We start from the raw sequence: 6,000 nt of genomic DNA on the forward strand, positions 1-6,000 counted from the left end.
AGCTACCCATGACGTGATTCCAAGTGAAGGAATGAGATAGACTGGAAGGGATTACTTCATTATTAATCACTATTAGCTTCATCCATCTAGGGGTATTTTTTTTTGAAGACGGAAATGGCTCTTTCCCTGTTTCTAAATACGGGCACAACATGACATTTTTTAGCCAGACTTAGATACCATGTTTCATTTTTAGTAACATTAACATGAAAGTAACACTGTTTTACGGATTTTTTTGGGCATCCTTTGATTAAACTTCCATTCACTTTCGTGACGCGAATGCGTTCCGGTTGTCAGAAACTTCTAAATATAATATTGTTCAGGAAGAAGTAGGAAGAAATTTGTTAATGTGACAACGTTTATAGGAAGAAACCATTAAGCCACATCTATCAATATTTCATCAAGGTAGTGGTATGGCCCCGTTGTGTTTGTTTCGGTGTCTTCCGTTTCGCATAACGTTCCCTCGACATTTAACGAAATCGGGGTCAGACGTACGTACACCATTTCTTTGGTATTAAATTAATGTGATTGTCAAATGGGCTTTGAAAATCGAGATCAAACAAATGAATATCCTTGACAAAAAGAGGAAAGACCGAAAGACTACAATAACAGTACATCACCGTTGTTGAGGACATAGCAAGGGCGTCGATCGCTTCTCAAAAAACTTGGATTCTAGACGCTCTGTGGTGCAATCTGAGGCATTACTGACCACTTTAGCGAATTTGTTTTGTTGAGCTAAAGTTTTTGCAAAATTTATTTCATTAAAAACTTTTGCTATTTCAAAGTTGCTTATAAAAGTTGAGAACAATATATTTTCATTTCCATGTTGCCCCCTTCTTTGGGAAAAAGAGATATAAGGCATGTATATGGCGTAGTTTAAATATTGTTGGAAGAAGGATGTTCTTTGATATCTGCTTTAAGCCTTCTTCAAACTTTTGTCAAGAGGTTTTTATAAGTTTTATGCGAGTAACAAGGACATGCTTACATCTGTTTTTAATAATGTATTGAGTTCCAATTAGAAATCGGTTCAATTTAAGCAGAACACTTGCATCGTCGTCATTGTCGTCGATGAATCAGCTAGAATCAAATGGGCCTTATACAATTTTTATTCAGTGACAAAAAAAGTGGGGGGGGGGGGGGACCAACCATACAACCATATATATTCCCCCACTTTATAAAGTGGTTGTTTGGGGGAAGCCGGGGGGATTATGTCCCCGTCCCCAACCGATCGACGCCCATGAGACATAGGAGGAGAAACTTGCATATTACAGTATACCCTACAGTAGGTCCTATACCATACAATATACCCTGCAGAATGCATGTAGTGGAAGATGAGAGTGCGAGGGACCGTACACTCGAACACCTTGGGAATAAGACTGGGGATATCCGTTCACGTCATTTATCGCAGCTGTATCGATTGACCAGGCTCCTTGCCTTGACATGCGTTGCCTGATGAAGATCCCGTCATAATATTCAGTTTTCGTAATAATCATACATTACGAAGTCACTTTGCCATGGACGCCAAAATATTGACCCCGCATCTGTCACCAAGCCAGATGTTAGCCATTTCCGATACATGGAGACCCAAGAGGTTCGTACTCCTTGAGTTGAGAGCGGAAATGACCGCGCATTATGTGTCTGGACACGGCAACTGTGTTAGTAGGCCGAGCTGACTTTTCTAGTTTAGTCCGAGGAGATCTAAGACAAATAAAAGTTTGTTCGTGTGTCATCGCATCATTACGATGTCTCACTATAGGTCAATGAGCTGATTTGAGCACGCTATCACTGTCCACCGACGGAGGCCCCTATAAATTGCTATCATTGGGCATTTGCTTGGCGCAATAGCTAGCACAATGCCTTCGCCATTGAAGGGAGCCTCGGTGAATATACAATGAAAGCGTGCTGGGTTTGGTCCATAATATACAAATATTGACGACCTATTGGGGTAGCAAAACTAGTCTCCCGAGGTGATCCATGAAGCATTCTATTTTTCCCGAGGCGAGGCGAGGGAAAATAAAATGCACTACACCACGAGATAAAGCAGTCACTATTTGTTATATAACATCTCTCCCACAGATTTTGCTTGATTTTAAGCGAAAACTAATAAATTTAATCTAAATACAATTAAAGTGAACTTCAACTTGAACTACTCCTTCATGTTATGTTTAATAATAATAATATTGTCTAGTGTATAATATTGTCTAGTGGCATTGAATTAGCCTTGAAATAGCCACAATAATAGTGTTTCACTTCAAATACTATATGATAAACAAAATCCTCTTGTTAAGCGTACATCGAAAGACTTTCAACAGACAGCGGTATACGAAAACATTTTATAGCATATATTAGCTGGTGTAATCAAGGTATAAACTCTCTCACCCAAGTAGTAACAAAAATAACCGTTGATGTATCTTTACACTTATTAAGCACGAAATAAATACGCTCGTCCATGGGCACTGTTACTCCATTTCACGAAAACTCGTGAAGGAAACGCAGGCGTCGCAAAGCAGTGGTATGCTCGTGCGTTTTGTACGCAGGGATCGTGCGCGGACGGAAGTGCATTCCCTTGGTTACTGACTGAAAAAAAAATGAGAAATCAAAGAAGTTTGAGGTCGCTAGCATCCTCGTATAGAGGGCGGTACGTGTCTGCGGGCGGCGCATGAATTAGGCACCACCAACGTCACGTGCTGATCTTGAAGTGCTCTCATGAGACAGGAGGTATATGTCTTGACTTCCGCAAATGGTCAGAATAGTGCCCTTTGATTTGCTTTGACATGATGTAAAGGTTATTCATCCACAGTCCTACTTTAATCAATGCAAAGTTCATCAGCAGTCTTGGTTAACCAGCAAACTAGGTTCTTTAGAGTGACCTTGAAAATGTCAAACCCCAAAAAGTTCGTAATCCTACGAGGTGGAAGTCTTCTTTCAAGGTCTGAATGAGTCAAAATACCCTTCGAGATTACGGAGATAGTATCTTGGTGATCCAGCAGAAAATGAACTAAAGGAAACAGTTGGCTTTAGACTTCGCCACTGTAGCTTAGGTTTACATGCACTTTAAAGATTATCAATGAGGTCCACTGTCAAAATAAAGGCTGAAAGGAAATACATATGGGTACGGCTGTTTTTTGAGTGCCCGTCCCAATATAGCAGTCATGAAGGGATATTGATGTTCTTCTCGTACCCCGGACGTGGTCGTACCAGCACCATACAAATCTGGATGAATCATGGGATCAATCGAAGAGACATCGCAGTTTACGGGAAACTGACATACCCACGCAAAGCGACAGAACATGTCAGATCCAACCAATTACCAATAGCTGTGACACATGGGTCTACAGCCCCATACAAGCCAGGCTGTCATACAGGCGGGCCCGCGCTAGCAAAACATCTGATCGAAAAAAAAGATCGAAAAAAACCACCTCAAGTTGCAAATAATGAAACAGTATAGAATGACCGATCTGAAACTCGGGCGAAAATGACAGATGCTCGCTGGTTAAACCATGAACTAGCAGTAGTACACTGGCTCCATTGCACGGTTCGTAATATTTCAGTTCAGTTGTTAATTCCAGATATCGGTTATACCTTTTGTGTCGCGATTAGAAATGCTTTTTATCGCGACGTAATCTCGAAATTTACACAAGTGACAAAGATGGCAAACCAGAACGATTTCATGAGAGATCGACCGTCTACAACTTTTGTTCAGTTGCATTACAAGCCGTCACTACAATGTACCAATAACAGCCTCTGTCTAACAATGCATGAATGTGATACAATGAAAAGGGTGGCAATTCGAAGTGCCAATGACAACTGCTAAAAGTTTCTCTCAAGTTCGACGCCTCATGTAGGCGTGTTTTTCTGTGACATGGATTATCACTATCTGCAATACATTTAGCTGGCACAGTTATAACCCGACCACTGTTTGGTGACCAAATTAGGTGTCATATACTTTCTCCTACATTGACTCATTCGGAATGGCAATGAGGGACATAAATGTGTAATAGTGAAGGCCGGTTGACGAGAATGCGACTTGAATGTCAGGAAACGGTCGCTGCAAAGTTCGACAGAGTTAAAATGTGTTTAACTTTTGCAATTTTCAGTTGAACGACTTTGCAATTTTCAATTGAACGGCGACTGATGATGAGGAAGTTCTTCAAAGCGCCCTCTTTAGTTTGTGTTCGTAGACCGTGATTGTTTGAACCGCATCTCTGGGAATTAGCGTGAGTGTCTGTCCCTGCCAAGGAATTATGGACAATTATAGGAAAACAAAGTTCCTGCTCGACCGAAAAAGACCACTGAAATGTTGCCGGGACGTTAAATTGACATGAACGCCAAAGCCCGAAATTATTTGTGTTGCAATGCAGTAAAAACATATTTAGATTCAACGATGGCCCAATGTTTTGGACTGGAAGTACGCGTATTTCTGCTGAACCCTTGGTTCACTTGGTAAATCGTCGCATAACGAAGAGCCTGAACACCTCGAACACCAGTCATGTTTTGTAGTATAAACAGTGTAACTCGGTCATTTGGTTCTCAAGAAAAACTTGCAGAATTGTCGGTGTCATATGAAATTTGGACTAAACCTGGTCCCGTAATACCTTATGCATGACGTGAATTCTGTCCGCTCATGCATGCACAATCACTGTGTCCGGTTTTTCGTTGTGCATAATCTCATACTACACCGGAGGTTGTGGAGTGAGCTGAAAGGAAACATAAATGATCACCATCACCACTGCTCATCATTAGTCAGCATCACTTTGACTTTCAAAAGAAAAGTCGCCAGGGGCGCAAGTTATTATCCCTGGGCTACAGGGATTGACCCTGTTTACTGACACGCTACTATTACTGCCATGACATCTCGCATCAGGACCTCACTAGGATGAAAGTGTCGATTGCGCTGTTGCTAAAGGACATATGGGCGCCATCGCTGATTCAGTTCACGCTCAGGTCCAAATTTACGAATCCGCTAAGTAGAACATATTGCTTAGCATAATGCTCAGCATAAATCAGCTGCGAATCAGTCACAAACACATACATGTTGGCTGTCGCATACATGTTGGCTGTCAACCTGTGTTTGGCTGGGCAGGTATATTTCCTGTGTTTAGCAAACGTCTGTGCTTATAAACAGCTCCTTGAAGCTGGCTCCTACATCCAGGCCAGCTTGACCCGGAATCTGGGTTCTATACTTGGCTCATTCGATTTTTTTCCGGGTGAAAATGACACTTTTCCACGTCATGTTCCATTTTTTTCTCGAAAACTGTCATTTTGACCTGGAAACGTGTTATTTTAGACCCGGAAAAAGTGTCATTTTTACCCGGAAAAGTGTCGTTTTGGACTTGGAAAAGGTCTGAGCCAAATAGAACCCGCATTCCGGGTCAATCTGACCCGGATGTTTTAAGAGTGTGGAGGTGCGTTCCTCATACGCAGATCCGAGGGCTTTACATGCCCATTCAGATCAAACTTGGCCGCTTACACTCATGGGCTCTCGCGAGCAGACTTGGGATGCAGGAACAACCAATGCGTCGTCCTCCGTTGCATCTTGAGTAGGCCACTAGCTGTTCCTGCACGCGGGCCATAATCACCTGCATACCTAATCTTACACTCTTGTAAGCTCTGGATCCGATTTGACTAGGAATATATATGGATCATACTTTATCGGGTCAAAATGACACTTTACAGGTAAAAATGACTCTTTTCGATCATTTTCCGTTATTTTGACCCGGAAATCTTGGCAAATCTGTCCTTTTGAACCCAGGCTAAATCTGACCCAGTACTTTTAAGAGTATATTCATCAATATCTGACATTTCTTCTGTACGTCGACATTATAGTTTAACTTTTTTTTCATTTCTTATTAAATTATGAAAATAAACCTAACGTGAAATTGAGTTGAAATAATGTAGACCGGCACGCTTTGTTTGCTGCTAGCTGATGAGAAGCTTTTTAAAGGCGAACCCTGCTAGAGCCTACCAAGCTCAGCTCAACCACAGGGGACGTAGGGTTGCATC

This window comes from Patiria miniata, unplaced genomic scaffold (assembly GCF_015706575.1).
Source record: "Patiria miniata isolate m_02_andy unplaced genomic scaffold, ASM1570657v1 HiC_scaffold_14, whole genome shotgun sequence".
NCBI lineage: Eukaryota > Metazoa > Echinodermata > Asteroidea > Valvatida > Asterinidae > Patiria > Patiria miniata.